Source organism: Mustela nigripes, chromosome 18 (assembly GCF_022355385.1).
Source record: "Mustela nigripes isolate SB6536 chromosome 18, MUSNIG.SB6536, whole genome shotgun sequence".
Classification (NCBI taxonomy): Eukaryota; Metazoa; Chordata; class Mammalia; order Carnivora; family Mustelidae; genus Mustela; species Mustela nigripes.
In genome coordinates, this window is record NC_081574.1 from 12403461 (window position 1) to 12422167 (window position 18707).

Consider the following 18707-nt stretch of genomic DNA (forward strand, 5'->3'; position numbering starts at 1 on the left):
GAGATCATGACCTGAGCGGACATCAAGAGTCCATCACTCAACCAACTGAGGCCCACAGGTGTCTCAAGACATTCATGTTTTATAGAGTTGGTGTAAATATTTTGACTTTTTCAAAGATTTTATGGTGAACTAATTGGAAAGTTCTACTTTAACCCCTTTTCCTATCTTGTGATATGCGTCAAATTATTTAGCATTTCTGAGTTTCTGGGCCTTCCCCTTTAAAATCAGAATACCAATACATACTGACCGTAAAAAATGATAGTATATGAGTCATCAACTTTTCTCAACTTTTTGCCACCATGACATGCATGACACGTGACGTATTTATGTGCATCACATGCCCTGAGCGTTAACCTTATTACCCATGCTATCTCCCACATGAGGGATGTTAAATGCAATGAAGATCAACGAGTTCAGGAAAACCTCAAATACAAAGTAAGAAGCAATTTTTTGGGGGGGGGGGGGGGCCGGGGGGGTCAGGGGGGTAAGCCTCTGCCTTCGGCGCGGGTCCTGGGATCTCAGGGTCCTGGGTTCGAGTCCCACATCGGGCTCTCTGCTCAGCGGGGAGACTGCTTCCCCCTCTCCCTCTGCCTACTTGTGATCTCTCTCTCTCTCTCTCTCTCTCTCTCTGTCAAATAAATAAATAAATAAAATCTTTAAAAACAAAACAAAACATTTTTTTTCTAAATTAAATCTACCAGTGTTTCACAAGAAAGACACTAAAATCTATAGTGTTAAAATACATAATTGGTCTGCACCAAACCAAGAACGGTGCTATTATTTCAGTAATTACATTAAAGTGGAAGGTCTTTTTCTCACTATGCAGAAATCTCACTCAGGTGGGTAAATATTTTGCAAGTTTGGATGCCACCTGACAAAAAACAATTAAGAAACTCACTGTTTAATTTGTTAATTTGTTGCCTGATTTAAATTAAAGATAAATTAAGCTGTGTTCTTTAGTTATTAGCGAGATTCAAGTAAACAAGGTTTAGAGAAATAAATAGTATTGAGTTTCTTTGTGCCTGATTTTAATAATGAAATCACTTTCAAAGACAGCCCCTCATTTGTTCCACTTAGAATAATTCTGAAAACAAATCTCTGAGCCATAATTGATAGCTTTCAGATAACACCTTCATCCCAAATGTTTGCTTATTATAAAAGCTAAATAGTATTCTTCTAGGCATAAATTCTGATTTTATTGATTCATAAAATGAAATTACCAGTAGTAATTTAAATAAGAATGAGCATTTAAATATGTAAATAAATAATGGCTATACATGAAATTTCTAATATATTTAAAACTGAATTATAATTAATGGGAATTCACTGTCAATTTCCATAGCATATTTACTAAAAGGCTACACAGCGGTATAATTGAGTTTTTTAAACCACCCGAAATTATTTTTTATCCTTGCTGACTTTAGACTTTCTGGTAGAAACTTTATCCCAACCATCAAGATAAAAGAAAAAAAAAAATACTCTTTTGTCTATCATCTTAAAACTTTCACTTCCTGTGGTTCAATCCAAAGGATAATGCATCTGCTTAACATCAAGCAGTTTTTAGAACTCTCCTTGAGAATTTTCCCACCATCAGTGATTCATAACCACCTCCTTTATGTGATCGTATGATATATCTTTTAAAGTCTACATTTTAAAGTTATTTCAGGGGCCCAGTTAATCAGAGTGACAGAGCCCCGGGGGCTCTCCTTCAACTCCTCGTCACATGCATTCTGTCTCGGCGTTCCTGGGACGTGTCTGCTTCTGGCTGCTCAAACCAGAGTTTGCCAGCACGCCTCTTCAGCCCAAAGAATGACTCTGGGTTTGATCTAGAGTGTGCATTTGAGGATTTTCAAATAAATAAAAATAAACACTATTTTCGGTAAGCTGCAAACGTATGTCCTATAGTAAATGCCAAAAATGATGTGTGTTGGAGGGGAGGGCGTAAAAGATTTGTTTATCCTACAGGTTCCTTATTGGCAATTTTTAAATGATATTCAGGAGATTTAAAAAAAAAAAAAGTAGGGAGAGAGAGCTTGTCAGAGAATGAGCATTTATTATCCAACACGGCAGGTAATATTTTCGGATAAGGAATGCGATTGGAAATCAAGCCCCATGAGGACAGGGATTAGAACCGTTCTGTTTCCCACTTTATTCCCTGCACCTGTCGGAGGCACTCAAAAAATATTTGTTAAAGGAATAAACAAGCAAGGGTCAAGGAAGAGGAGAGAGTGAAAAATAACAACCACAAAATATCATCCTCCTCCCAAACTATGATGCACACCATCTGGAAAAATTCATGGCTATTTGCATGCAATTATGGTCATAAATATCTAACGGACTTAGCAAAGGTTAACATAAGCAGCAGATAGAGTTGTTTTTAAAACAATTAATAATTGCATCACCCCCACGTCCATCGCTTGTGCTGTTGACGATTCCCACCAACCCTCTCCTTTTTCCTTCACCCTTTATCTATTTGCCAGGGCCAGACCCAATGCAGAACTCCTGAAACCAAGAAGGAAGAAGTGACTTACTCAGTGTAACCCAGTTAGGAAGTTCAACTGGGCAAGTCACAGGGGTTATCCCGGAGGTACAGACGAGGGAAAGGGAGGAAGCCACCCCCAGGGTCCTCCCCAGCAGCCGTCCCCCATTTTCAAAGGAGAGAGAAAATTTACTGAGAGGCTAAGCTCTCCCTTTCACTCCTCTATCAAAAATAAAAACAGTAACTAGTGGAGTGAGTGAGTCATCAGATATGAAAAGAAGATGGTTTGGGGAGTCTGGCTTAAGATATTTCGAGGCAGGACAGCCGGATGGCTCAGTCGGTTAAGCTGCTGCCTTCAGCTCAGATCATGATCCCAGGGTCCTGGCATTGAGTCCCACATGCGGCTCCTTGCTCAGTAGGGATCCTGCTTCTCCCTCTGCCTGCCGCTTCCCCTGCTTCTGCTCTCTCTCTTTCTCTGACAAATAAATAAAAAAAATTTTTTTTTTAAAAAGAGAGAGAGAGAGAGAGAGAGACATTCTAAGGATACTGTCATGGAAAGCAGAAGGCATTTGCCATAGCTGTGACCAGAGCCAGCAAGGCAGGATGTTTGTCCTGTTGGAATCTGGTTGTCATAAGTACTTGGAATTGTGTGGCATCTTCTGGCTGGGGTTCCATCAATGGAGTTCCTGAGGCGAGTGGTTTAATTGGGAAGTGACCCCAGGAAGTCCTCCAAGGGAGGTGGGAAAGTGAGACAAGAAAAGAGGGAAGGCGGATTGAAGACAAGGTTAACTTGACTACCTTGGGTGCCCTGGACGCCGGGCACGGACCTCTACTGCGGACCTCTAGCTCCACGAGGCTGTGTGTGTCACGGGCTGTCCCACATGAAGGGCGAGAAAGCCACAGGATTTATCCACCAGTTCCCATCTGTCATTAACTCCGTGGATTTGTGATCCAGCATGTTGCCCTGCCATACCCCTGCCTCCAGGCAGAGCCCTCGGGCTGACAGGTGTGAGCTCAGTAAGATAACCCCGTGCAGGAACTTTGGGCGCCCAAAGGCTGTGGGCAGGACAGGGGCACTGCCTCTTACTGGCAGCCATGAAACCCTTTCACCTTTTACAGGTAGGCTGGGTTTCTCATCACCTTGACCTAAATCCTGAAATCGACCAATAATAATCACAACAATAACAGCTGCAGCAGCGAATACACAGTCCGTATCTTCATGGAGTGAGTCTCCAAAAAAGCTGTCAATGCTTATTATCCCACTAGGGATAATGGGGGGAGAGGGGGCTCTTTACCCGGCCTCCCGGGCCCTGCCCGCATTGCTACTCATGCAAATCCCCCTTCTTTCCCAGTTCATTCTGCTCCTGGCCCTTCATCATCTCCCAGATGCCCTTCATGGTCAGGGCTGCTTCCCTCCATCTGGTTGATCATCGTCGTCTGCGGGCTCCCCTTCCTGCTTACACCAACCTCTGCACGGCACAGCATGCTCATGGCCGGGATTTACAGAGCTTTCGTTACTGCCTATGAATCAACCCAAACTTCTCTGACTGGCACGCGAGGTCTCTGGTGAGGCACCAGAGTCCCCTCTCTCGCCTGTTCTTCCGTTGCTCCAGCCACTCAGTCTTTTCATCATTTTTCATTCAGAATCCTTTCTCTGTGTCTGCCTCCCCAATCTGTCCGCGATGCTTCCCCCAACTCTTTTCTTTGTACTAGCTGTAGCAAAACTATATCCGTTTTTAAACTGTTTCACTTTTTACATTCTATCAATATTCTTCTATCAAAAAAGGCCTTCTTTCTCCCTTTATCAAGAAGCCAGGGGCGCCTGGGTGGCTCAGTGGGTTAAAGCCTCTGCCTTCGGCTCAGGTCATGATCTCAGGGTCCTGGGATCGAGTCCCGCATCGGGCTCTCTGCTCAGTGGGGAGCCTGCTTCCCCCTCTCTCTCTCTCTACCTCCCTCTCTGCCTACTTGTGATCTCTGCCTGTCAAATAAATAAATAAAATACAAAAAAAAAAAAATAAATACTAAAATAAATAAATAAATAAAATACTATAATAAAAAAATAAAATAATTTAAAAAAGAAGAAGAAGAAGAAGAAGAAGCCAGATAAGCCCAAGGTTGGTAATGCCTGACCAGGTCAAGAGAGCTGCTATGAACTAACTTAAGACCCATGGAGAAGAGGACCCCATCCTCTTATCCCTTAATAATGCAGAATGTCCAGGGGTGGAGGAGATGACATAGCTCCTAAGAATCAAATACGTCTAATATAATTGAATTAATTTGATCATAGGAAAAAGCAGCCAGGTTCTGTGCCGCCATATTGGTAGGTGACTTCTGGTTCCATCTGGAAAGATTACTTAGCAAACTAGCATTTTTTTTTTCCCCTCTCTCTCTGTCTTCTTGCTATAGAGGAAGTGGAGATAATCACTCTCCAGAGGCTTAGTAGAGAAGGAAAACAGTATAATCTCTGTGATAAAGAGGCAATCCATTGTTAGAAGCAGAATAGTTTTTTGAAATGTTAGAAATCTTAGTTGGGGTTCCCCAGAAAGATCCTAGAGAGGGCGGCTGGATAACACTTTGAGTGAGGCTAAACCTTTAGCAATGAATTCCAGTCTCCTTAAAAATTCTCAAACTCTATATCCCATTGACCTGAGACCAAAGAAGACCAGGCAGCCTGGGGATTATCCGAGACTAGAGCCCAGGCATTGCAGGGATCCACTCGAGCACCTTCCTGCATTGTGAGACCCAAGTCCTTAACTTAACATGATCTTGACTGAGATCCAGTCTCCTGATCCCAGGAATAACTGTTGAATTCAGAATTAAGTACATACAGAGAAAATAAGGAAATACAGGGGTTTGTGCTCAACTAAGTCTGTGGATTAAGAGCACTATCGAGTACACAGTGTTATACACTTTAATTGATTCACCTGCTATTTATAAGAAGAGAAATTAGTTTTGCCACAGAACCATCCCTGACTGGAGGGCAAGTGTTAAGCAGACCTTAAGATATGAATCAGCCCTTCCATAGTCCAGGTCGAGTAACATCTTTTGGGCAAAACTAGAAGGAAGAGCTGTAAATAGATTATAAGAAAGGCAGTCAGCATTGTTACCTGTTACAATATTGACAGTAATGGTGCAACATCAAAATGCCAAGCCTGACATCACAGTTAGATGAGCAACTGGTTTTTAGCTTCTATCTTATACAGTAAGTAGAGTTTTCGAGTTACTCACAAATAACCAGGAGATATTAGTTTTAATGTTTTTTAAATTTTTATTTATTTATTTTAGAGAAAAAGAGTAGAAGGGGGGAGAAAAGGGGGAGGGAACAAGAATCTTAAGCAGAGTCCGCGCTGAGCACGGAGCCCAGTGCAGGCCTCGATCCCACCACCCTGAGATCATGACCTGAGCCGAAAATAAGAGTTGGATGCTGGACCAACTGAGCCACTCAGGCACCCCAGTTTTAACCTATTGGTCTAGGTACTGGGCTACATTAGTGAACCAAAGATACCGGAGAGCAGAAAACTATAAACATGATCAACAGGTAAATTATAACAATTAAAAAAGTGACAAGTGATAAAAAGTAGAAAGTAGGACCTGAGCACAAGGAGCCGAGCAGGGAAGATGGAGTCAGAGCAGTGTTTTAGGCAGAGGTCAGCGGAGGCGTCTCTAAGTGAGTGACGTTTCAGCAAAGGCATTACGGAGACGTGGGGTCCGCCCAGCAGGTAACTGGAGGGCAAGCCTTGTGGGGAGAGGAGACGCGGGAACAGAGGGGGAAGCTCCTGTGAAGAGTAAAGGTGAGGCTCGGCAGTTGGAGGAAGGGAGAACCTTCCCGCCACAGTGCTGCCCTGAAGGAAGGAAGACGGGTTACCAAGAGTGTCAGAGGCCACTACAGCTCTGAGGAGTTGTAGTGCCATTAGTCGGGAGCCCCCAAGCACACGCTACTCATGAAAAAGTCACACGTGCCGAAGAAATGTCTGGGTCCCAAACTCCGGGCTTGCTCAGTCCCTGGCTAAGTAGGAACACAGCCTTGACCTGAGCACCACGCGGCTGGGAGCTGGGGGCCCAGGTCCTCTTCAAGACCTGGCATGTTCAAGTAACAAAACCAAGTCGATGAGGCTAAAGCAGAGCGAGCAAGAGGGAGAGCAGTGGTGAGGTCAGAGAAGTAAGGGGGTTGGGGTCAAATCAACCACGAGACCATGGGCTGTTTACTGAGTGGAATATACCTTAATGCCAGTGACAACTTCTGGGCCATTTTGAGAAATGAGTGACATTACTTTACTTCCGTTTTAGGAATATAAATTCTGGGGGCACATGGTGGCTCAGTCATTAAGCATCTGCCTTTGGCTCAAGTCATGATCCCAGGGTCCTGAGATCAAGCCCCGCATCAGGCTCCCTGCTCAGCGGGAAGCCTTCTTCTCCCTCTCCCTCTCCCCCTGTTTGTGTTCCCTCTCTCGCTGTGTCTCTCTGTCACATAAAGAAATAAATAAATAAAATCTTTTCTTAAGGAAAAAAAAAAAAAGGAATATAAATTCTGACTACTCTAGACTGTGAGGGGACAGGGTAAAAGTGGGGAGACTCGTGGGGAGGCTGGAACATTGATCCAGTGGGATGGGGTTCAGGTAGCAAAGGAAGACATGAGAGGAATTCCAATTGTGGATATAAACCAAAGAGGTGAGCTGAAAGTTGTATGTGGAATGCAAGACAGAGAAAGAAATCGAGGCCCTATCAGTTTCCTAGGGCTGCCTTGACAGAGTGCTACAAGATGTGTGTCTCACAGTTCTGGAGGCTGGAAATCTGAGATTCAGGTGTCAGTAAGGTTGATGCCTTCGTAGGTCTCTGAGGGACCATCTGTTCTGAGCTTCTAGTAGCCTCAGGCATTCTGCCTATGTTCCTGTGTCTTCACATTGTCTATAGTTAAGTACACGCCTCTCTGTGTCCAATTCCCCTTTTCATAAGGCTACCAGTCATATTAGAATAGGGCTCACTGCAATCTTATTTTAATGTCATCATCTGCAAAAACCCTACACTCAGGTAAGGTCCCGTCTGCAGATACTGGGGAGTAGGACTCCATCACCTTTGGGGGCGGCGGGCACAGTTCTGCCGTAATAATGGATTCAAGAGCTTGGCACCAACCCATTGAAAGGATAGTGTTGACGTCAACTGACATGCGGAAGGCTGTGGGCGGCACAGGTTTGCCTAGAGTCAGCCTGAGGTGTTACGAGAAATCAAGTGGTGATGGCAAGCAGACCGTGATGTCAATGTGGATAAAGGCTCAAGAGACAAAGCTGGGCTGAAGATGAGAATTCGGGTATTGTTAGTGTAGAGATGGAGTAGACTTAAAGTCATGATCCTGGATGAGATAAAACCAAGCTAAGAACCGAGCCCTGGGACACGTCACAGTCAACACAGGAGAGAAGAGAAGGACCCAGCAGAGGTGACTGAGGAAGAGTGAGCAGCAGCAGCAAAAGCAAGGAAGATATTATTTGGGAGCCCATGAAGGCGCAGGCCCGGGGCCACATGTTGTATACACAGTATCTCTAATTCCTCCAGCGCGACTCGGAAATTGTCGTCTTCTTTTGCTCAGATGAGCCCGCGGGAGCTCTAAGGCAGAATGGTAATATGCTTCAGAACATTCTCTGCAGGGCCTGCTTTCTCCTCCCTCATTAGCCTTACCTCTCTGTTCCTCAGTTTCCTCAACTGCTGCATGGCAACAATATCTACCTTATAGGATTGATATAATGATTACTTATGTAGATAAATTAAGACTCTTAAGAAATGAATAATTTTTAACGTGCTTTGCACAGTCCTGGTATATGGCAAACCCTGCAGCATTGTCTGTTAATGAAGAAACCTTGCTAAAAGTCCCACTGCTCCTAAGAAGCAGGGAGAGGATTTGAACCTAAGATTTTCTATATGCAGAGCCCATCTCCCTTCTATCATCTCACAGTGAATGTGACTCTTTCCTTAGCATTAGCATAGATTAATTAATCTAATTAGGGGAATTGATCATTTGGAAAAAATGGAGAGACAGATTTGAAAGGCTGCATTAAAGGTGTTTTACTAACTAGGAAAGGAAGTTTTGAGAGGATAACTTGTCATGTAAATGTGAAAGCAGTAAAAGGCAGCCCTGGAGAGCCCAAGGTACCCGGGGGTTGTCAGGTGGAAAGATCAGGCTTAGGAGAGTCAGAAAAACAGAGCACCTGCTGGCGATGTTCCACAGGATTGTCTTCCTTCCTCTCTCACCTACAGTTGCCCCTTTGTCTTCCCCACCGCTCCGCCCTTATCCTCAGAGGTGGGATCACCAGGACTATCTGTGTAAAGTTCATACTGAAAATGATCATCAGAGAATCAGGTACCGGTTGAAGAGGGTGGAGGTTTAGAACAATCAGCATCAAAGACAATAGCGAAATCCAGGAGAGCGGCTTGGGGAGTCACGTGATGGTGAAGAGGCCAAAGGTCGTCCAGGTAATGTCTCAGGAAAGTGAAACGCATCATGTCACTGTCACAAGATCTGGAAGCATGCGTGACAGTAGATGAAGGCTCAAAACCTTATCATGGAGAGCGGAAGTGGATGGAATGAGTCATTTTCAAGTAGCCAGAAGAGAACATTAAGTCAGCGCACATAGCATCCTAAAACAGTAGGGCTAGAAGGGGCCTGGGGCATCGTCTACTTGAACGTTTTGTACCTGAAGGGGAACTGAGCCTCCGTGAAACTGGCCACTTGCCTACCTTCTCACCAGTATTTCCAGCTAGAGCACCAGCTTGTGGAAAGGCTAGAGGACACGGAAGGGTCCATTATGACCAGGAAAGGGACTTTCTGACTGAGGTTTCTCTTCAAATAGCAAGAAAGACTCCAGAGCCTAGAAGGAAGGTACAGGTAGGAAGTAAACAACAAAAGGATACTTCACTACCTGAAACGGTTTAAGTGTCAAATGAGGCACAAGAGGGCAGGAGGGAAGCAGGAATCGGGGCCCCTCTCTCGGTTTGAAAGGATTGAGGAAGACCTTGGAGAAGAGGCATGGTGAGTGTGAGGCTACACAATTGAGTATTTGGGACTGGGGAGACTTTGAAAACAGTAGATTAGTTTGTCAAGTAAGAAAATTTTCATACTTATCTTATTTGTACAAGGAGAAATTGTACGTATATTTGTGAGGGGTTTTTTTAAGCATAAAACTCTTCCACATTTTTTGTTGAAAAAGCAAAATATACACTAAATTAAGCCTGATTTTATATATATATAAAAATTCCTTGGATGACTACCATGGTACGGACTAGGGAATTCAACTCAAAATTTATAGCGCTTATATAGAGTTTTTTTCCTTCATATTTCTTATGTTTGTATTGCAGTAATGAAGAAATATGGAAGCCGTCTGGTGGCCAAATAATATCTGTAAATTCCCATGGATAAAGCTTCCCCTTTATATTTCAAAGTTATTAGGTTCAAGTCCTCTTATGGTTCTACTTTTATTGGTTTTTTCCCCATCAACACAATTACTGATTGATTAATTCTTATTGGCTTTCTAAAGTAGAAAAAAAATTATGGCTCAAGTAAAACACTTCCTAGAGTGGAAAAAGTAAAGTACATAGAAGAGGAAAGTCTGAGAGGGGTGGTAAAACCTTCATTCTAGCTGCTCTGGGGACGGATGGGGAACAGGGGGAACATTTGGCCCAGGCATAGGCTGGGAGGGACCAGGGTCGCCTGTTTGGGAATCAGTGTTGTTGTTTGTCAGGATTTTGGTGAAATCATGGTATTCAGCACTGGCACAGCCCTTGAGCAATGCACAGTGTACAAAGCACTCTTACGTGTCCTCACTCAGCCCAACGCTCTGTGAGACACGAGTGGCAAATTGTGCCTTCTAAGAAAAGGGAGGCTCAGAGAAGTCAAATGATTTGTTGACTATCACACAGCCAGACACGACAGACCCAGATTTAAAACTGAGATGGGTGTGCTCTCCTCCTCCCCTTGCAGTCCTTTTTTTTTTTCTTTCTTGTTCTTTTCTTACTCCTGACCCATGCCAAAGGATGAGTTCCCTGACAGTTATGGCTGGGGTTCTATAGAGCTAGCAGGTCCACCAGTTACAACCAGGATCTGAAAAGGGCTTGGGAAACCAGGCAGATTGAACCCTTTTTGAAGAAAGTTGCCTTGGCCACAAACAGAAACTAGAAAGCCTCCTTCCCTTGTGTCCCAGATCTCTCTTACCAAAGCTTTACCTCAAAGGTGGCAACTTCTTTGGTTTAAAGGACTAAGTCTTTTTTTCTCCTTAAGGTTTTATTTATTTATTTGAGAGATAGAGAAAAAGAGAGAGAGGGCATGAGCTGTGGTGGAGGGAAAGTTTTAGAGAGAGAGGCAGAAACAGACTCCCCACTGGGCAGGGAGCCTGACATGTGGCTTGATCCCAGGACCCCAAGAACATGACCTGAGCCAAAGGCAGAGGCTTAACCAACTGAGCTACCCAACTGCTCCTACAGGACTAAGTCTTGAGTTTAAAAATAGGGAAGGAGGGATATCCACTTCTCAATGTTAAATGCAATTTTTTTTTTTTTTTTTATCCCTAGGATCATCTGGGGTCTATGTGTGTAGGCAGTTATCTCACAGATAAATGGAGTCTCCTCTGGGGGATAACACACCTCCTTGCTTGAAAGGTTGTTTTCCACATAACTCGTCTTTCCCACACTGGAGACTTCTTCCTCCATGGTCCTATTTCCTCTGGGAAATTGGAATCTGGAAGGAGAGCCCAGACAAGGGTGGAACAAAACTACATCTATAAAATAAATTTCACATCCAAACATAATTATTTAAAGTGTTTAATTTGAACCTGTGAAATTGCTATTAGGAGATCAAAATGGTTGAACAGTGGCAATCTCATATGCTCAGTCTAATAGTTCCATGTCCCATAATCCCACTTGGAATGCTTACTAAATGGTAAGTTGGGCCAAATCAACTTACTCATGTTAAGTCACAGAACCATAAAAATCACAACTCTTTATCCATATGTCTAATTTTAAACCTAAAATGCCCACTAACTATTGAACAATGACTAGAATAGAAATGAAAATACTTACCTTGAATTAGGTGCAATAATTCCTTTGCTGGAATATAAGACAACATTTGATTTTGGCTCTCATCTTTATAAAATCTTAAAACTCAGCCCTATTGTTTTCTTTCAAAATTGTTTTTACTCTAATGAATTAAATATGCTCCAAAGAAATCTACTGAACTGTGCCTTAGATGGTATTTCAAGAAACATGGAGAAACAAGGTAAACACGGATGGGAATTGAATAAGTTCCATCATTGTCTAAGAGGAGGCCCATGGCCCCTGTGGTATAATATGTGCCATACTCATTTCTACTACCATGCCTCTCCATCTTGCACTGTTCCTGTCACTGTCAGCACCAATTTTGCCCCTAGGCACACTATGCATTCTATTTTCTTGCACGTTCTAGGCACATTTTGGTTCTTCTGTTTGCTTTTGGGTCTGTCAAGTAGTGCTGGGCTCATCAGCAGGGAGACTTGATGGCCTATGTAATGAATAACTATTATGAAGATGTAACAGGTGTGATTTCTGTGCTTTAAAAATCAACATAATTCAAGCCAGCAGGAATACCAAATATCCAAATGTCTTGATACCAACACATGAAGGTATCAAAGACAAAGATTATAGACAGATGACACAAACATTATGTAAGCTTTTCAATGTCTATCTCTGTGTAAAGAAACACATATTTCATCAAAATAGTTAGAAAAGAAGTATTAAGCTACTCCCCTTTAGTCAGGGAGTTGGAATTTGGTTGGCTTTAGGAGAAATAATCACGCAAAATGAGAATTTGTCATCAGGCATGAAAAGGGGGTCAATAAAAAGAGTCGAAAGTGACACTGAATGAGAGAGGAATGGGGGACATTCACAAGAGATCATCATGAGGATGGGCAAAGAAAACTATGTGAGAAAAAGTAGCAAGTCCTTGACCAGCTGGCTTTATGAGGCAAGGAAAGGTTTAGTTTTATTTTCAGTGTGGCAACTGCTCTAGGCTTCTGACAGGTACCCCGTGGCTGGAGACGATGAGACGTGATGAGTTGATCCATGAGAGAGGCTCTGTGTTTTCATTACGTGCTGAACTGGTGGTGAGACACCCAATTGAAGATAACCCGTAGACTTAAATTGAATTTGAGATGGCATAAAGCGGGACGTGGATGGTTGCCTGGAGGAGCAGATCACACCCACATTAGACCCTGAACTTGGGAGAGATCAATAAAGCCCTGTGGGTACGGATACCAGGAGGGAGCCAAGCTGGGGTCCATAATAAACATCAGTGGGGATAGAAGAGAAAACAATATGAAAGACGATAGCTATCAAAGAAGTAATAGGAAAAGCAGTAAGGGATGATTTCAGGGGAGGGAATTTCAGGGAAGCGATTAAGCAGAATGAAATCAACTGTGCCAAAATGACAAAAAGACCACACTGAACAAGAACTAATAGTTACTGTGATTTTTTTTTTTTTTTTAAACAGGGAAGGGGGTCAGTGAAAACCTTTCCAAAAATAAACCTTATCTCCAATAGGGAAAAAGAAAAAAAAAAAAATTCAAGTCCTTAGTATGTATGCTTTGGGGAGGGAATGGATAACATTGAAAATGAAGGTAACTTTATTTTAAAGAATTGTAAAGAATACCTCCTTTTACAAAGAATGATTAGACGCGAGCTCCTTCCATTCAGTCAGATGCTCTCCCCGAGAGGAACTTGGGCACTTCTAGAGCTACATTAATCTTTTTCGGTCCCTGGAGCCCCATTACGTGCAGGCAGTGGTAATTTACTAAATTGCATACTCGAAGCCTGAAAGAGTTAATGCGGCTCCAAAAGTGCCTAACATTTACCCAGGGAGTAATTTACACACTGGAAGCATCTGGCTGAATATGGATTCAATTGTTTACTGTACTGTGGGTCTCACAGAAAGGAGGTCACATGCTTTCTCTTATTGAAAAGTTCTGGGGAACAATTTCTTTCATTTAAAAAATGTGCACCTACTGCCACATTTTCCTTCAGTAATCTGTTTCCGTAGGACTACACGAAAAGACGTTGCAAGAAATCGACTTAGATGCCTTGAGTTGCCAAAGCAAACTACTTTATTTTAATTTTACCTTCGCTCCCCAAAGGTTGGGGGTTTAGAGGGTTCAAGTGATACCGTGAAACCAGTGGATTTGGGAGCAGTCTTTATTTCCACTCTGGAAGGGGTCATTCTGGAGATGTGTACAAATGTTTGTATTTTGCCTCTCAGCATACCAGAGCACTTTAACACAAAGCTGCTTGATGAAGAATAGGAGAATCGGAAAGCATTCACACATGAATCAATGCCAAGTTATTCTCAGCCAGTGCGTATCAGTGTGCATGCTCAGGAATGCTCAGATGTCAACAGAAGCATCTCAGTAGATATTAATTTTTTTTAAAAATCCCTTCTGCCTGTTCTCTGCCCAGTACCATGGACAGTGCATTATAGGAAGAGTGGGAACTCTCACATGGAAAGAGCTTGTGACCTAAGGAAAGGGATACACACAAACGAACCAGATTTGATGGGATACACTTTCCAGATAGCTTTTAACTGCCACGATAATCATATCCTTTCCCAGGATGAGTGAAATCCAAGACTTAGCATGTAATTGCTTGTACATCTCAAGTGGTTATATTCACAATCAACATCTTCCATCTCAGCAACAGAAACGTGTGATCATTTTTATTAATATTTTGTCCATTTCCTTAAAACATATATGGTTGCTAAGTCTTCGAATTTTGTTTTGTTTTGTTTTGTTTTCATTTTGGCTCCCTGTTGAGGTCAAAGTTTATTTTACCTTTTCAACAGACTTATTAAGGACAGTAGTTACAACCATACACAGAGGTTGTAATTTAGGAGGGTTCAACTTTTAAAACCATTTCCTGTTATTTATCAAGGATATTTCCTTCATGATATTCTATGTTCATTGACAAGTCTATATCCACTTGGATTGATTTTTTTTTCAGCTAAAATAATGTTTATTCTTTATATCTACTTGAAAAAAAAATGTTCTACAGGACACAGCTGAATTCAGTTTTAATCTAATAAATTCTCAATATCCCAAATCTTTGTGCTCTGTATCTGTGAAGTTAAAAAAAAAAAAAAATTTAAAAACCCAATAAGATGTTTTTAAAACATGTGATAAGATGTCCTCTTGTCTTCTACTTCTTGGAAAGAGAAATAATTTTTTTTTTCACTCTGATTATGCTAGTGTTTGCAAGTATGAATTCTTCCATATATTTTAAGTGTTATTCTGCCTTTTCGGTGATGGAATAATGCTTCCTGTTGCTGCACTTATTCTACCTACCCCTGCTTCTCTCTGTCCCTTTTTTCTATGGGTCTCCTAAAGCTTCCTGGAGTTCCTTTAATCCTCTGCGGTTCTTTGCATTTTCCTCTGATCTCAGAACAGTTACACAGCATCACTTCATTCCTGACAGCCCTTGGGCCACTGTTTTCTCCTTTGGATTCATTCTACTGCTCATATGTTATATTTAATACAAATACAAGTAAATAAATGTACGCACCAAATTTATCGGAGCATGTATATGCATGTTTCTTTAACCGTGAAATCCAAGGCAATTAACAGGCAAAAACGTATGCCTATAATAGTCCTATAAAATAAATGAAGGCAGAAATGGCATTATTTTCTGTTTTGTGGATTTTTAGACAGTTGCACAAAGAAAGAAAAATTAACTTTCTTTCTCCTCTCTGGAATTCTTGAGAGTTGTTCCAGCTTGCTTTGAATCATGAATTCTGTGTCATTTGCTCAATTGGTGTGTATATGGGTTTCATTTCATTGTGTACTTGAAAAAAAAAAAAAAAACCTTTTGCAAAGGATAATAAACCATATAGTTTTGCCCATTAACCTAAAGCCAAAAGGAGCAGAGTAGCATGTTTTAAAGCAAAGTAATCTCTAGTAAATTGTGGAGTAGCAATATTTGGGATTACTGTGACATTTATGCACCAGGACACAAATTTTAAAAGGAATGCCAAAATCATATAGGAGTTCGGGATTTGCTTTCTGCCTGAAAAGGAGTCAAGGTGTGTGTCCCTTTAAAAGAAATAAATGATTTTGACTCTAAATGTGTATACTACTGTGTGTAAGTAAAAATAATTCACTAGAGAGATGATTAGGGAGAAACCTTATAAACAGGAGAACCGAGAAATAGAATTATGTGGGGGTAAAAAAATGACCACTTCACAATGGTCGCACTGACCAGCCATGAGTGCCATTAAGGGGTTGGGGCGGAGGACGGCAACACATTGATAGAGACTTTAAGAAAAGAGAAAAGAGATGCTTATTCACTGGCTCTTTACCTGAACTACAGCTCATTTCTTTCAGAAGTGTAACACAATACGTAAAATGTGCACACTTTGCTTCTTTGAAAAATTTCATTAGAGAAGAAGAATTTTTTATAATCGCATCATTTTACACAGTAACATTCATGAAAGAAAAAAAAAAAAATCAGACACATTTTAAAATCTCATTTCCCCCAGAGCATCACAGGCCCCCTGGAAACATCCCAGGATTTTACTGGAGTAAATCGGCTAAGGTTCCCATGGAGGAAAAACAATGAACTAATACAGGAATCTCGGGACACCTACTTTTTTATCTGCAAGAAGCTGAGACTGCTGTACTGGTATCAGGTCATTAATCATCACTAGGTAAAATAATCCTCATCTCTGAAACAGGCAGAGATCATTCTCTTGGTTTTATGAATGAGGAATGGATCGGAGTTTAAACGGCTCGCTGCAAACCACATCCGCAGGCAGAGCCGGCAAAGAAACTGATGATCTAAGTCCTACATCTACACACTACCCATCTTTGCTTTCATTTCTGCATAAGCAGAACAATGGGAGGACACCTCACTTTGGATAATAGGCGTGTCTCAGAAAAAAAAAAAAAAAAAAGCTTGCCAATTGAATTTTTTTGCCAGCCAAATTGTATTTTAAATAAAAAATGGGCCAAGGGAGAGAAACAAGGGATGGTTTTGTTTTGTTTTGTTTTCTGTAGCATAAAGAATTCTTTTATAATATGAATAACACTCCATCGTGTATCTATCTTACAACTTTGTGTGTGATACAATGTTTCTCTGTGTGCGTTGAAAGCAATTGCAGTGTATTCGTTAATCCTTTCCCCCTGGCTTTTCCAGTTAAGGCCTCCTCTTCTCTTTCTCCTCTAATTACCTGCTTTCATCTTTCAGGCGTTTTTCACATGCCTGACTCTAGGACTGACCCAGGAGTTCTGGCTCTACCCTAGACAGGACTCCCTAGCCAAAATCAAAACGCACTGATTGGACAGGCTGCACATTGACGTCATCCTGTTAGGCCTCTGATTCGCCAAACGATTGTTGGTCTCGCTTTGTGGGTTCCCAGCGCCTGTTTCACGCGGCTTTTCCGCTCCCCTGTCTGCCAGCCGGTAGTACGTCCGCCCTCTATCGTACTGACAAGGGGAAGCCCCCAGATTGCCCTCATCTTCCCCTTCTGCATTCCAAATTCCAATATTCATTTCTGCTCACCCCCTCTCCTTCTTTTACTCTTGAGGAACAAAATGTCCCACTGCTTGCTGAACCCAAGTTTTATTATATATGTGCCTTTGACCCCACTCCATAATGCGATCCACATGATTTTGTTTTATCTTGACCCTATTTTTCCAACATGTTAAGTGTGCTCCGAGTGTCCTGGCTCTGTGGTGTTACAAACAACGTGTTCAGGAGCTCATTTGTTGCCAACCCCCAATGTGACTGTTTTCCAAAAACCAGTAGTAACATCCTCACCTCCAAACCTGGGAGTGGTTTTCCTCAGCATGGGTCTCCAAGAGCCCTCTAAGATTTCCTAAAGGTTGATCCCAACCTGCAGCACTCTTGGGTGTTTGGTCTCCATCGTGCTCCAAGTGTGTCTTCTCTCTGCCTTCCTTCGACGCCCCTTTTCCTAGCACCCATGTTCTCCCTCTGCCTGTTTTCTCCAGGATCATACCTAGAGCTTCAGGTCCTCCTTTGGTTTAATGGGGAATATGGGGAGTTATACGCAACCTTTAAATAATACTACAGATACTTATCTAGAGACACCGAAAGGTATGTACTGCATAGTATTTAATGAGGAAAAAATTATAAATTGTATAAAGAAGTTCATCAAACTATGAAGAGCAGCCACAATGCAACGGTGGAGAAATGAGTGGGTTTCGTTTTCATCCAAAGCTTTTCCAATGCCCATGACCCCTAAATCCATACCTTGGATTAAAATATCTCTTCCTGGATGTCCCAACAGAATATCAAAACCAACTTACAGTAAAACAAAATTCATCAAATTCTAACCAGAACCCTTCTCTAATGCTTCCTGTTTTGCTCTTGGCCTCAATCTCCCCTTCTGGCCATGCGGCCATCTATTCCCTTACCAGGGTCACGGAGTTAATAGGTGGCAGAGACGGGATTTGAATCTAGGCTATCTGACTCCAAACCTCCTGCTCTTTCCACCGTCCCAAGCACCTGGCAATCGTGAAATGCGAACAAAGCTTTGCTTGCAATTGTGTTAGGGCATCCAATAAGAATAAAAACCAACGGAGCCCCTGAGAGAGGGAGAAAAGACCATCCCCCCCTTTATCCTGCAGTACACCTGACTGTAAGGCTAAACAATCTTTTTCTCTGTTTGATACAAATTCAAAGGAATCGTGCTCCCCAGTTTCTCCGGTTGACAATCCTTTTACAGAGACTCGAGCGTTATTCACTTGATCCGGTTGGCCACAGGTCTCAATTAAAACCTCAAGAACTGGAAACTCGCTCTCTAGCCATGCGTACAGCTCCGTCCTCCAGCTCCCACCGAAAATGCAGAGCTCTGGCAGAATTACCTTTTGGTTTGGTTCTCTTTCAAAATTTCTGTCGGACAACAGCATGAGGAAAATGTCATAGCCAAGGTACACGTTGCTAGTTCCCTTTGGCTTAACGGTGCTAAAAAAAAAAATCTTCTTTTTTTCTCTGGGTGAGTGACAGCGTTGGAGCAAACATAACGGGGGTGGGAGGAGGAGCGCCTGGGGTAAGGCACTGACCAGCACACGCAGGAGGAACAGAAAATGGAAAGAAGTGGAAGAGGCTGTTGACTTGGGCAAGCAGGAAATGGAAACTGGGGTAGGTCAGTAATTAAACGGGGGTAGGGGGTTAAACAAGGGAATCGATTTAAAAAAAAAAAAAATGAGAG